Raw genomic sequence first — 16,034 nt, forward strand, 5'->3', positions numbered from 1 at the left:
TCTTTTTGTCCCCCCACCTGCTTGCATTTCCACCGGACCACATCGGAATGTTTCACCGCGGTACTCGCAAAACAACCCGCACGCAATCCTGCGCCTCCATTATTCCATTGATAAAATAAAACTTTACCCAAACGGCAATTGCGTTAAATGCTAACGCACGACCAGCAAAAGGGTTTTCCTGCCGGCTGTACTCAGCAACGCTCCTTTCGCTGCCAGCAAGCAAAATAACGGCCCAACCCGATGCCCGGGTCAGGCAGGGGTTTCGAGCATTGCTGGAAAATTGTTATTAATTCCTGTTGGTATCCGATGGGCCGTAAAACTGTGCGGCACACGTTGATATTGATGTGTGCGGTTAGTGATTACGGCAACATCTTCGCTTTTGCTACCTCTTATTAGCCACACTAGGGCTGGTTTAACTGTCTGCATGGAGCGGATTATTTGGAAAATGAGTCATACATAATGGGCGAGTGTTGGTGGTTTTGCAAATAGTGTGGGAAAGTATGAACGGTACGAAAAGCACTTGTTGTATCAGTCCATTTACTTCATTTTAGATGTAATAAATACAACCTTGGAAATATCACTGGAAGCGACAATTCGCTTACGACAGCACTAACGCTTTGAATTTGTTGATTAGTAGTTTTGAACTTAGGGCTAGAGATAGAGCTAGAATCTGTTTATTCAATTTTTTTCTATAATTAGTTTTACAATTAATAATTTTCTATAACTGTTCATAAGCCTATCATTTTGCGTGAAGCACGTTCATAACGAACAATATCCACAATGTAAATCGAATATTCGTCTAACTTAACCTTGAAATGTCCGTACATATGTCTCATAAATGTATCCACAATTAAAAAGAAGAGTTTTTATTCTACAAAATTAATAGTGAATGTTGAAAACTTTATAAAAGCTTTAATGAACGAGCTGAAGTCAAAGTGTTCATTGAAACCATTGAAAATACATCATCATCATTTATAAAGGGTGGTTATGGCTTCAAACCCGCTTTTGCAGAGAAGTAACTCAAACTTGTCAGCTTTTTATAACTCTTTCCGAAAATTTGTATGTTTATAATCTACTATAATGGGCTTAAATATCCAAAGAATTCACGCGTCACACCAGAAAGCATTAAAATACCAAATAAATGAATAAACAAACATACACTTTTCAATTACATCACTTGATTGTGTTGCATACGCGCAATTTGGTTTCCATCCATTCACCCGTGCATCGAAAACAATAACAATTTTAACCACATTTGCTACAGAACAAAAGCCATGCTTGCGTTTACTTTTCCAAACATAAAATAAAATGTTACGAAGGAAAACATTTCCCGGCTGTCACAAGCGGACATTGGTGCGCAAATCGGTCGCTCGAATTTATGTCCGCGTGACAAAAACGACCAAAACAGATTCCCGCAAACCACACAGTCGCCAACTAGCAGCCTAGCAGTCCGGGCGTAACAGTACGAGGGATCCTCATCGCCAAACCCAACGACATCGGGGCCTTTGTTTCGCTTTTTCAGAAATTCTTACAATTCTCCAACACACCCCGCAGCCTTTTACTGCCCGAACGCTTGTAAGTATGGCTGCCGAATGTGGCCGGGCGCGGGCAAAGAGCAGCGTCCGGATGGAAACTTCGTTTTTTTTTGTTTACCTCTCCATTGACCCGATTGTAGCGATCCCTGGGAGCCCCCGAAAGGAAAAGCCACTGCCTTTCGCCTCTAAGTGTTGGCACATTTCCCTTCCGGCTAAGGCACGCCAGCTTCGGTATGGTACCGTGGCGTACCAGCGTGGCGCAGTGGTGTGTCCCAGTGGCTCCCCCGGTACCATGGTACTGCGTTGGCTAACGTCAAGGCGCCATTGAATAAATAACGACGTCCAAATCGTCGTTCGAGACGAAAATAAGACGCTAAAAGCATGGGAAGAGCCCGGCCGCAACACTGGAAGCTAGAGATTGTTACCGATAATGAACGATAATGATGACGCTGCTGCAACTGGCATGCACTCTCCCGTCCCCCAAAGGTGTGCCCTTCCGCTCGATACGACCCTTTCTGCCTACTGCGGGAGTTCCTATTCTTGGCCGAAGAGTTGCAAATGTTGTAGGCCTTCAGTTATCGCTTGCTGTACTGTGCTAAGCCACAGAATGTCCGAGTTTTGCCGCGAGTGATTTTTTCTCTCCGATCGTGTGATCGATCGATTGAATTCCAAAGATGGAATAAACAAAGCAGCCTCGGACAGATGTAGATATTGTGAAGATAAAGATAGCGTAAATGACGCCCTACAACAGTCTTTGTTTCAATTAAACGATTGGATAGGTCAACCAATCACAATGAATGATGTCGTTAATTGTTGTGGGAATTTTCTTGCAATATTGATTATAAACTCGCTTGCTTTTAATTTGTTTACTTAATAAATTTTAGTTATACTACTCCTTTCTGTTAGAAATTACAAAAAATGATTCAATATTTAAGTGCTTGTTCCTCTTACTGCGAACGCTCCTAATATAACACTCGTCAAACCACCGGCATCGATCATCAATACGTTTGCAATGCCAAAATGGTTGCGCGCCTGGGAACCGCCCGGTTGCGGTATGCGCTAAATTAATATTATTAAAACGAAACCAATGCTGGTTGGCTGGTGCCGGCTCCCGCGCAGTCGATAGCGTTCAAGACTCAAGACTCAATTTGCCGCTCAAGGATGCCCCGTATGTCTCGCATAAACCCCGCACGATAATGATACGCGAGCCGCCGAACACCGGTGGGAACCGGGGCCGGTTTTAACAGCAGGAACGAAACCTCAAATCACTAAAACCCAATCCCACTACATGCATCCATCCATCCATCAACCGCAGTCCTGAGGGACGTCCTTAAGCCGTGCATCCCGATAAAGCCCGGCAAATTCGAACGCCAACCACCACCGCTCAAATTGAACGTTAATCTTGTGGCACGGTACAGATTTTGACTCTGCTTGGCGCTTGCAGTAAAGCTGCTCTCTACTTTAAGTTTCAGGAGGGAAAAAAAAATATGTACAAGCATATAAGAAAGTATACGGATAGGAAACGAGAGAATGAGCCTGGCAAGATGCGTTCTTGGAATTTGAGCGCACTGTGTGTACCGTTGATACCGGACCAGCGAGGACCACCGAAACCGATTTACTCACAATACCGATGTGCCACACCAACACTATGAAGCACGAAAACGAAATGCAGCCTCAGGATAACTCGTATCGAATACACACGCGCGCATCGCTCTGAAACCCTCTTATTACCGCGAACCACGTCACTTACGTTTCTCACTCGCCTTCGACGGGGTCCAAGAAGTGGTGAGCCGGGTAAGCCGGCAGCAGGATTATGTTTAGTGCGAGAATCCCGAGCGAGCCGGGAAGATGGGAGAAGATGGGCCAACTGAACAAGGCCGCCAAAGCCGCCCGGTATCGATCGACGCTCGAGTTTGTGCTTGGCTCTGCTTGAATAGGACGGGTCCAACCACAGGAACGGGAAGAAAACCCGGGAGTCCGGGAGTGGGGAGAAAACAAACTCCACCGCTCTTTTCACCGCGCCGCACCACACATCATTAAAACAACCGTTTGGGTAAGACCGGTAGTTTCGGAAAGGCTAAAATTACGGTGGCAATATTAGGTGGAAAGACTTAAGCGATGGGAGTAAGCGAGAGAGAGAGAAACATACTAAGGAAAAGGCGCCGAATGAGGAAGGCTTGTGTTTTGTGGTGACTAGCGAGAACGCGACCGAGACGCGCATCGTCCAGTTTCGAAGCATAATACGCCGCAAGGGCCACTCATTACACCGTTCCGAAGGGGTAACAGCATGTGTCTTAAGAAACGAACGCTCACCCCATGGAGAAGAGCCGGTACTGGTGTGGGTAAAAGGGGGGGGGGGGGGGGGGGGAGGTGAAATGTGCGCTACCGATCTTTCCGGACTCGAAGCAACAAGCGAGCAAGAGTAGCGCTTCTGTTTTTAATTTTAATTTGGAGTAGAAAGCGATCACTTGTTTTAATACCAAATCAAAAGACTGTAAGCGACGAACCTCGTATAAATTTTACTGTATAATTCAATGACAAATAAATACAAATAGGATAATGAATAAATTAAAGCTAAATAAAATAATATTTTGTGCTGCGAGAAAAAAAGACATTTTCTTCGTCTAACTGACTGATCGATTGATCAGTTCCAGCCATGACAGATAAATTACCGGCTATAGCTCATCATTAAACGCCTTCGTTTGCATCTGGAGCATATTTTTAAACTAAGAGAGAGAGGTAGATCGGGAGGGAGAGAAAAAAGAGAGGGAATAGTAACATCCCTATCACTATGCACAAGATCTTTGCTTTGCTAATCATATTCGTACGTAGTAATTCCGGCACTGTGGAACCGAAATCTATCAGTACCTACTGGATCCTTCAATCGATCGCATAAGAAAAATTCACCCGTTCGATAAGGACCGATATTTTCTAAACATCTTCCATCAATCAATCGCATCACCTTCGAGGCCTTTCATCAGAACGTCTATCAATCTGGTAAACAAACATAATATTCACTGGCGCTTCCCCTGCGGGTCGGTTAAAGTTTCTTGGAGGTGGGTTAAGAAAATTTTTGGCTATCATACAAATTAATTACGCAAACGCTATCGCCCCACACTGGCACCGGACCGTTGGAGAGCGTTCTTGTTTGTTAGTTGCGTAGAAAGATACACGTCCGCTCGAACGCGCTTGATCGACGATCATCGATTGTAATGATCATCGCCGGCTAGCATCAATCGCGATCGCTACCGCTACTGGATTAAGTTACAAACATTACTCTTTGGATGGAGTTTTTTTCCTGTTTTTCTTCTTGAGCCGCTTCAATCAGTGTAGCGTTTGCTGGTTGCGATCGATCCTAGCCTTCCGGGTGATATTTCTTATGCTACGCTCGATTCTCCATTGCTTCCCATCGAACCCATAAACCATCCCCTGGAGAGCTTTTCGGTGGCGTAATTGTGGTAGCAACGTGCAAGTACTTCATTCCAAAAATGCGCCACTTTCCCATGGTCCAGTCCCGTTTGGTAAAGTTTCGCATTGACCAGTCATCCTTGTTACCGCGTTTCAATCCTTCTCCCCCTCTCTTCCTCCCCCTCCAATCCCCTCTTTCCAAAGGGCGCTCTCTCAGTGACCCCCGATGGTACTTTTCAGGCGAACAGTGCGTTATGCTAAATGTTAATGTATGCACTTAAGCAGACCCCATGGAGATTGTAACCCGCGCGTATGGCTAAAGGAACAAACTAAAGCAGGCTTTCTTCTCACGACGATGCAGCAACCTGTAAAACCGTCCACAGAACGACTGTTCGGATCGAATCGAGCGTACACCTTTTGTCATACCCGCACTGCTTGCTTCCGCCATAAAATGGTGGCGCGTGAAAGCGAAAAGTGCTGTTTATTCAAATGCGATCGCATAACTCATTTCTTCAGGGATTGCACCAAGCTACTAGACTTTTGGTACGAAAGGGAGCAGTACAACACAGCGGCATGCGATACGTTGAAATGGTGACCATCTGCACTGTCGTAGCGACTAGTATTAACCCCCGAAAGATACATACACGGGCGGTTGACTAGGTGACATAAAACTAGAACAAAGTGCACAGTAGCATGTGCAAACGGTGCTGCACAGTGTGGGAATTGCAGTGATCGGAATTCTCACACCTAAACACCTGCCGAACCTTTCAGCTATTTGTCTCACACCCCTTTTTTCCGATCGCCATTTGGTCATTGTTTTCCGGTGGATTCTTATGGTTTGTTTCTAGTCGTCGAGTTACTTCAGTAAAGGCGCTTTGCACAGTAAAAAAAAACGACGGGCTCAAACAGTTGTATTTTCCATGCCGTGACGACAAGTTTGTGAGTTTATGTGCGCGTGAACATACAGACATGCACACGTGTACAACCACAAAATATAAAGCATCCACCAGAACCCATAAATTTGCGCCCTATTTGCACGAAACGAGTCTTGCTTTGCGGTTTTGGCCAAACGGTTTACAGCCACGGCACATTGCCTAACCGGACCATAAATTGGTGAGCATTACTGGAAAAGTGAAGGCAGATGATGTTAGAATGAGCTTATATGAGAGTTGAAATAAAAAGCAAGGATTTGAATTTAGTTTTTAAATTCCCTCTCATTCATTATTATGACGCATTGTGAGTACATTTGGTTTCGAAGATCAAAAATTACTTTCGCGTTAAAACCAATTTCAACCGAATGTCTATGTACATATTGAGGACATTTTGTATTCAAAATTAATGGATGTTTTGTTAAGTTTTCCGCATAGCTTTATAATTTAAAATTTGGGGAAAATGAAAGTATGAATAAAAAATACCAAAAACCAAAATACATATTATAAAACTGTATTGCATTAAAAAATCAAATGTTGTCAAATAAATTTAACAATATATATAAAAAAGAGAGAATAAATATTCTGTTTTATAATCGTTGAATCTCAATATCAGTTTTGGTTAAATTCGGAAATAAACATATGTTTGATTACATGTAGCTATCCTACCTAGCAAAACGGGCGAAGTTTTATTTCACCAATCACTCTACTACTGGGCACAAAACGATTGTAACCGACTCCATTCGCGCAGCCTATAACAGTTTCCATCAGCTCGTGTAAAGTACAGCAGCATTGTCCTACCGAACTGTGCCACCGGGAACCAAAAACCAAACAAACTACTTATGTATATTTATGCACCCCGGTCCGATCCGACCCATCCTGAGCAACACCAGGCAAAAAAAAACATCCGTAGTTCAGCAGAAATATATCCAGCAGATGAAAATAAAGCACAGCACAAAAAAAACACCAATACTGATCGTTGCAAATCTACATCCATGCGCACTCCCAGTCGGGACGGAGGCACGGGATGGAGATTCGCGACGAAGAAAAACTGCACACCATTTGCATAATTCATTGAATAATAAAATGGAAATAAATTCCACCACCGCTGTGATTTGCGCTATTCCGCATCAAACCCCGGCTCCAGCCCGCAGTCCAACAATCGATAAACACCAATCATCGGCTGATCGGCGAAGACACTCGCGTGTGACTGTAACAATCGCAACAACAAAAAAACGACTCACATACAAACAGATGCACTCGTATCGAACGATTGCTCTGCGCACTGTTTTTGAATTGGCGATGATCGGCAATCACTCCAGCTTCCAGCTTCCATCAAACGATCATTGGCGGAACAGGGCTGGTGAGTGGAAAAGGGTAAAGTTTTTGTTGTGCTTCTCTCGCTCGATAGGGAAATTTATTGCCAATCCCTAACATCTCCGCGAGCGTTCATCGTGCGTCCCTTTGCATGAGCTGAACCGCAAATGAAAACATTGAAATCTATATTTCCCTATGCTTAATTTATTAGCTGATGTCGATGCGGATCAGACCGGATGATGCTTACGAGGCTTTGCGAACCGAGCAGAGTCGGGGGCCGCTAGCAGTGGCTGAGGCTATGCTAAGCAATGCAAATGTTGTCTCACTTCGGGGACGAAGCGACACGACGTCACGTCAAAACTCCCAGCGCTGGCCGCTTTACTGTGTCTTACCGTGCTGGAGTTCAGCTGCTGTTTCGAATGCTCTTCGTTTCGATCCAATACCCTTGCGGGTAGTGCAAGCAAGATAAAGCTCGCCAGCACTGTTCGTGATTTATCACGGAAGGTTTGGCGATGAATCATAAGTTCTAGGTGAATTGAACCTTCAGCTTTTTTTTCTGCCCTTCATTCCTTTATCCTTAGTAAAAAAAGGTTACGTGGCGCTGTTTACTACTTTTGAAATTGAATTGACGTAGTACGTTTATTGCATTTAGTTAGTTTTTCCAGTTAAAGCTACAAGAGATCTTTGATCTTTCATTATTATTTGAACTACTGAATAACTTTAATGATTCAAAAGAAATTTTAAAGGATTCAGGTGGTGGCTTATGAGTATTACTATAATTTTTCATTTATTTATTCAGTGTTGCTTAAATTATTTTTATAATGTTCTTACAGCATGGTCTATAAATTCAAAACAAAATGTCTAGCTCAATGCTTGCACCAAAGAGATGAATATTCTTACACTAAACAACGTTTAAACCACAAAGTTTAGTACTCCAGTTCAATGTTGCAATGCGCATGAATTATCACACCATCAGTTTTAAAATCGTGTCTTTACTGCCACCCTTCTACCCGACCGTGCTGCTACCCAGTCGTCGTCCCCCCCCAGCCCTATTAATGCTTCTTCCCAACTGGCGGTACACGGAGCACACATGAAAGCTAGATGTTTGAGTAATTTATTAAACACCGATATTGGTGACATTTATGAATGCTAATGTAAATTGAATTGTTGTTTGTTTATTTTGCTGAATCGACTACAGCGCCACGCTCTCTGCGCTGTGATGTTGTTAATGGTTGAGGTAATATTTTTTGTTTTTGTTTCGCTCCTTTTGTATGACAACCAATTTACTGCCCTTCCATTGCTGATGCAGTAAGCGGATGCAGTGGGGTAGTTTAGTTTGGAGTGGTAGAAGCACACACAGCAAAGCGGAACTGTATCATGTTGCTTTTTTTTTCGTCATCGTGCTGCATTTCTAGCGTCACTCGGCGCTGCGAGCATACCGAGCCCTTAGTTTGTGTAATTTATGGGCTTTACAAAACAACACAATCCCTTAGTGAAGCTGTAAGAAGCGAGTGCGGCGGTTGAGGAGCAGAAGCTTAGGATAAGTGTTTGAAAATTATTTCAATATCTTCGCCTAGATCACAGCAATGACGCTTTTGTGCGCCAATCGACACATCATCATCGTTGGGTTTGTCGTCAATCCATCGTTGAAATCTTCGTTCGTACGGGTATCTTTTTATTAAACAAGTTCTAGTCTTTAACCTTCTACTCGTATAACGTTCTGCTTTTTATAATATGTCGAACAATTCTCCAACATTTACGTACCGTACGTACGATACAATAGCAAAATACATTGCCGCTAATTATCCTAATTTTGCAATTTTTATTTCAAAATGCCAATACGTCTGCAAACCGCACTCATAAGTGTTCCCGCGTCTGCTCTCGAAAAGGATACGACAAGACACAGGGAATTTGCTTCGTAAACAATTGATTCCACAGTTGCGTGTTGGTGGCAGATTCGTTTGTCTCTCCGTCTGCCGTTCGCCCGCTGCTCGTAAAGCTCATTATGGAAATGAATCCCTGCATCTGCATCTGGTGGTGTTGCCACTTTTCTCATGCATCCGAAAATGGAACATTATGGTAATTGGTGCTTAATGGAGGGGCAGAATTTGAACAGAAATCGCATTCCGCACTGGTATGCACGGTATGAATGCACCCGTTCTGATGATTGTTGGTTTGATCCGGTCAGGAGCCTCATTGATGCTGCTGGTTTATATGCTAATGTGAATGGTTTAACTGAGATATAACCGTTTGCTAGTGAGGATAAGTGAACTTATTCTGGTGCGATAAAAAGCGCCCACTAGCGCCATGGGAAAAGTCAGTGCCGTGCTAGTTGAAGCTCCCAAAACTTTAAGATATATTGTTATCTTACTTGAACCTTTTTGGTCTAGGCATATATTTATAAAAGAATAATTAAAGCTATCAATGTCTACAGTTTCTATGAATATTAACTATTAACTATTAAAAAACTATTAACACCTAATTTAAAAAAATATATAACACCACATTAGCTCTGCTTCCAAAATATGGTCATAAACAAAATTGTCATTTAAATTAAACCAATTTTCAAGATAAATTAAGGCAGCTAAAAGATTATATGTATTAAATCAAGATGTAATAGTGTTAATTAAAATTTATATCACATATTAAAATAATTCAACCAACAAAACGTCCAAACTTTGCTTTGGTCGTGGATGTATGATGGGAGGATGTTTTATATCCCTCAAGTGTGATAAAGAACACAATACTTCAACGTCGGTATTATATTCCCGACCAGTTCGTATGAACATTTACCGTTTTCCATTGCATTCCATATTTTCCCACGCCAAAATCACACCCATTGTCCTTGGTGGCAGCGGTTAGGCACGTAATTAAAAATGAAGAGGCTCCTGGACCAAGCAGGCTGACCAACGTACCCATCCCGAAGGAAACCGCTGACCGACGCCTGGACGAATTCGACCGAAAAGGTAATTAGCTCAGTAAAAGATAAGACAATGCTCCGGAGCGTTGGGGGCAGTCTGCGAATGACGGGGAGAAATAAAACGCTTCTCTTAAGAGCGCCATTCGTGATCCGGGTCCCTGCTAAGTGGAGCTGGAACCACAACCATAGGGCCCGTTGGTCAGCGCGGCGGTAATATTACTCCGTTTAATGGTGAGAGGCTTCCTGCTAAAAAGACAACTGCTGCCTACACTTCAGAAGTTAATTTAAAATATGAAACAAACAACGGCTGGTAGAAGAGCGTCTGGTTCAAGTGTTCTATGCGCTTTTCAGTTTTGTTTTGGCGCCGAGTATTCAGTTACAGGCCAACCAAGTGCCAGATATGCCCAATGGACGTAACGGCTGCATCGTAGGTGCACTATGGACTCACGCTCATCCACCAAGTGCAGCGCGCATTGTGTAACGCCGAGGTGATACCCGCCGCGACTCATTACTTTCCACGACGCTATCTCGCACGAGTAGCGGGCAAATATCTCACCCGGCGAATATGGAAGGTGCTGGTCGAACGTACCGAGCAGATCAGAAGCAGCAGCTAAACCCCCGGCAACTGCAGCTGCTGCCAGGCAGACGAACTAAAGCCAGAGCAACAATTTGTGCAGCCTTAACTAAATGCCACACTCGTAATCCGATACTATCCATTAGCGTACGCGGAGTCCCACCGACGGAGGGATTTTCTCATGACTTACGTGGCCAGGGAAAGCTACGTCGAGCCGGTTGCTACAGTTCCACGAACAGTATGGCTCTCGGCCCGGTTGTTTATTGTATCCTTCCACCCAATAATCAGTTACTATGTATCAAGGTTAAGCAAAATAAAAACTGTACCACAAATGAACGTTACATTATGGGTGATGGTGAAGAACCATGGCAAACCTGAGCATGCTCTGTGTTACCGGGCTGTGGAGCATTATTAGACCCTTCTTATCGGTCCATTACATCTACGCAAAGTGCCTCCATCGATCGATTCGAGAGAGGGAGTGTGCGAGCGAGCGAGAAACCAAATCCACATCATGCCATAAACACTTAGTCATTTCGGGTCGACTCATCCGCATGATTTGAAGGCTGCGGCCAGGAATGGTTCCACACGTCTCATTCGCTCTAGCGCTGATCTGTACCGGGACGCTGTTTAGACGATGACTTTCATTCGGTCGCGCACTTCCAGCGCAACCCATATCACTTTCGATACTAATCCACCACGAACGCGAGTCATCATTAAACAAACAAATCGTCCCGTACGACCCAGATTGGCTGCCCGTGCCCATCGCCATCGAGATGCGTACTTGAATCGGTTTGGTCGTAAGCGCACCGAAATATGATTTTCAGCATGCCACACATTCCGATGTATCATCGCACACACACACAAACAGTGACTGTATCGCTGGCTTACCATCATGGGGTGAAAATTTGTTTTATGGTTTTTACAAACCCAACAAAGCTTCGAATCTTATGACCGCCTGGTGCGTTTTTGTGGCAGACTAATTTCAAGCAGATTGCTCGCCAGAAACAGATCCCATCTGGATTTGAGCTTTTATGATTGCTTACACCTCATTTAAGCCTTCTTTTTTTTCCTTGCTATTTACAGACGAAGGTGCGAACAACTTCCCATCAACCACCAGGGAGGTGACCCTGTTTTGTGTACGAAAAGATCAACATGGAAGAGCGGACATTTTGCCTATTGCTTGCCCACCTTATCCTAAACCTCGATGGGACGATACGGATCAGTACTGGAACGTACCGCGCTGTAAGGCAATGGTCAGTTCTATGACGCTCTTTGACATCAAATCAAATAACGCAATGGGTGGAGAAGAGCAAAAGAACGGATTGAAATAACATAATCTTCAAACAATCTAGCCCCGTAGTTCAATTGGGCTGTAAAATAAACATTCTCGAAATCTGCGCCCATATCCCATTCGGCGCGCTGTTAGATCGGCTCGATTTCAGTACAATGTCGATCGATCGAAAGGAGAGTGAAGATTAATAAAGAGATTTCCGAAACTGAAAGGCATCTTCTACTTCACGTGCTTCCCATTGCTTTACGTTCGCCCCCAACCCGAACATGGTATGGCTGTATATCGGGAATGGTGATCTTCAGTTCAGATCTTGAGCGGTCTAAACAGTTAGATGCGATGACCATCGGATGTCTCTGTAACAAGCCGTATCGAATCGACGGTTCTGTTTTGAATCTCGATTCGACTACACACCCAATCATCGATTGAAGATGTCAAATGTTTTGAAGCCAAACTTTGCTCTTCACCCCGTGGAAAGTACACTAGAGAGAAATATGAGCTAACTTAACAAAACAGAACTTATGACAGTAACAAATAACTATTGACCAGCGGAGCAATGCAGGAGATGATCGAAATCGGACGGTTAGGCGATAAGAGATTTATCGTTGCTGTATGTTTTAAGGTTGGAGAAGGATGTCGAGATCGTACGGATTGGTCAAAGAACGACTTAAGATGAGGTAAGAAAGCTGCAAGTAAGTTCAAGTGTTTTGGTAATGCAAACAATCACATACCACTTCGAATGGACGGAAAAGTTATCAGATTATGTTATTGAGGATCAAACACTTTTGAAAGTATTTTCAGGTAAAAATGTAACTATAGTTAATCTTTCCATGTTCTGCTTGAAGAAATAATGAAAAAAACACTCTGATATCAAAAGACTTGAATATAAGCGACGAACCTAACTATTGATGCTCGCTGTAAAGTAACTGCAACACATGCAACATGTGCAGCAACATCCTATTGTATGTGTTTTATTTCGATGCCTCTAGAATTCTATTCAGATAGTTTAGAATAAGACTTCAAAAAAAAACAGTAACCATTACTTAATATTCCATTTCTACCCTGTCCCTGTACATTATAATTTAAATTGTATGTACAAAGCAAACATACGGCGCATCTGTACGTGATTTGTTTCAAAGGGGCAATTGAAATCTAACCACTCTTCATTCTCTGTATCCATTACATTCGAGGATGCTTTGCCCGGATGTTCGACGCGTGCTTGCTCCGGAAGCCCATTTCATTAGTTCTTCCGGAAGAAACGTAGCCCCGTTTTCGGCACTTCAAACACTAAACTCTTGCCCGAATGCAATCACTGTTTATTTCCTTTTTTCTCCTATTCTTACAGGAAAACTGCTTTGAAAAATAATACATATTCTCCAATAACACCCGGAAGCGTAAGTGTCTCACACGAGCGTTGAATGGCAAATAAGCCATGAAAGAGTTACCCAAAATCATTGGCTCACTTAAACCCCATTTAACGTTGGAATAAAATTCAACTTTGTACCATTTTCCTCTTGCAATGAGCTTGAAACATGTTCAAGCTATACCGGTTGACGCACCAGAACAGGACGTCTCCGGAGCCCTTTAGAGATTTTTAAACTTTGTCTTCACCTTCTTTCGGTATGGCGCTTACGCTTCTCACCTTCCAGGCGGTCCGCAGTCTATTGTATTCCGTCAACGCTTCAGTGGCCGATTCGGCGCCGCCAAAGTGGCAGTTCGAAGTGATCATTAACATAATTTATGTGCCCACTACGTGTTTGTTTTTGTTTTTCTCTCTCTCTCTCTCTAGTTTCGTTTCGATACAAGATTATTACTTCCCTATTCACGATTTTACTCAGGTTTTTTTTTTCCTTTCCCCCCTTTGATTTGACACACGAACGATGAAAACGACACCCACGTAAGACGAGTTTCGTTAGATCAAGGCTAGAATTATTGGACGTGTGTGGGGGTATGCACGTGCCAGTTTGACGTTGCTAGACACTTTTATTCCGGTGCTTCCGAACTAAGCCTTAATCGACTGGGAGTTGGAAGCTTTTGTTGAACATTATGGTGCTTAATATTGTGTCTCTCTTTCCTGATCGGAGACCATATGACGCATACTAATTGTAAATTATTGTAGACACCTGCCCTGGGTTTATGACCCATCGATTAAGCTAGGGATAATTAAATCATAAAGAAACCTTACGTATTTGTAAAAGAAAAACCATACAATAGAACACACAATATTTAAAATTCTCTTCAGCTTTATTTTTAAGCAGAGAAGAAGAAAAAACAATAAGCCCACACTCGCTCGACACTTTCCCTCGTTGGTGCTGTCGTTGCCAAATTATCTACCCAAAAAAGGACAATCTTTCGAATCCGATGCAGCGTGCTCTTGTTCTCAAAATCAGCACCATCATTGCGAACGGAACGTTTAACCAAAATTTGGTACCAATTTTGCTCCCTAATTGACAACTTCAGGCGCCGTTGTTCAAACCCGACCGCCTCCACACCCGCAGCAGCTTGCGACGCTAGTGCGCCGGCACGGTGGATATACGTTACCATTGCAGATAATCTTTTGTCACCCGACGGTACCTCGTGGGTACTCGCTACTTCCGAAAGAAAGCCCATCGCGAGGGCTACTTTGGTTTACACAAGACAGCGAGATGAAGTGTATGCAGCGGAATCGGTGCAAAATCGGCTGGAATGTGTACCTCATTATTATTCGTTGACTGAATAACCAAAGGAGCGTATTGGAAAATAAATGAACCAGCGTGAAGGGATTGGAAAAAAAAAAACAAGAAAGAGTACGATTGGTTTTAAAAGTTCACAAGAAGAAACGGGAATCGGTATTGCACCGGGTACGTTGTTCAACATGTTCTATCTCCCTAGTGGTGGGATGAGCAACTTCCACTGCGGAGCAGACAAACCTATTGTATCGCAGCTTTTTGGTACGAAAGGAAGAAGCTTTTCCCATCCGAAACTCACGGCAATTAATTAATTCATCTTGGATTTTCTTTTTTTCCAGCAACTCCACGCTGATCTTGCAGGACATCGATCACAACCGTCGATAAGATGCGCAACAGCAAAGACAACCAAAGTAGCAGTGGAGCAGCTGTTTTCCTTCACACAAACACATACTCAGTAGGATGCAAGCACAAACACTCACACTGTGTAGCAGCACCAAAGACTCCCCACAGGCAATCTGTGGTGAAGAAATGCAACAGACATCGACAACCCAAACGATGACATGCCTGCATTCACTGATAAGTGTACAATTTTTGGTGCAGATCGACCGGTACAGCATACATAGTTGCCCAAAATGGTGTGCCCCCAAAGAATGTTGTGGCCCTCGAGGAAACCGGGCGTACCTTGAAAAGATTAAGCAAAGCAGCGAGGGAGAGACAGCAAAAGATAAACCACATTTTTGGATCTGAGTGAGTGTACGCGCTGTCTACGAGTACCTGTCGTAAGGGAACGTAAATGAACTCAACAAAAATCGGAAAATTGGTACGCGAATAAGAAAAAAAACAGGCACACACACACACATGTGTACATGGTAATACGCGCTACGGTGACGGTGCGCGCGCGACTTGTACCGATCTGAGAGATTGCACTTACAACACTCATCGCGGAAAAATATTGGTTTTGATGTACGCAAATAATTGGCCACCCACAAGTAAAAGTAGGTTCACCAAAGCGGAAACCAAACCAACCATGCTGACGATGTAGGATTGAGCTGATTGGTATCGGTCGGAGGTGGTTTTGTGTTGATTCTGATGCGCGGAGAGCGAGAGAGTCACCGAAGGGTGCAAAGAACTGGCTGCCAGGAGAACCAGGAAGCCATCATGGGTGTAGAATATCCGGGTGGTACCAGTTTCGGTGTCCGCAACGGTTAAGGCAAGTAACAAATCGATTGATTCGATCAGCGCGCTGGAAAGCGAAGACGTCGTACAACCGGACAAGTGGAGTGCCGATCGTCCAAAGTGGATCAGTCTGCGTCAGATGACCAGCAGACAACGTACCAGTGTACCCGGTGGTACACTTCACCCCGGATCTCGAGTACTTTTCAGCGAGAAGGTCC

Source organism: Anopheles marshallii, chromosome 2 (assembly GCF_943734725.1).
Source record: "Anopheles marshallii chromosome 2, idAnoMarsDA_429_01, whole genome shotgun sequence".
In the NCBI taxonomy this organism is placed as follows: Eukaryota; Metazoa; Arthropoda; class Insecta; order Diptera; family Culicidae; genus Anopheles; species Anopheles marshallii.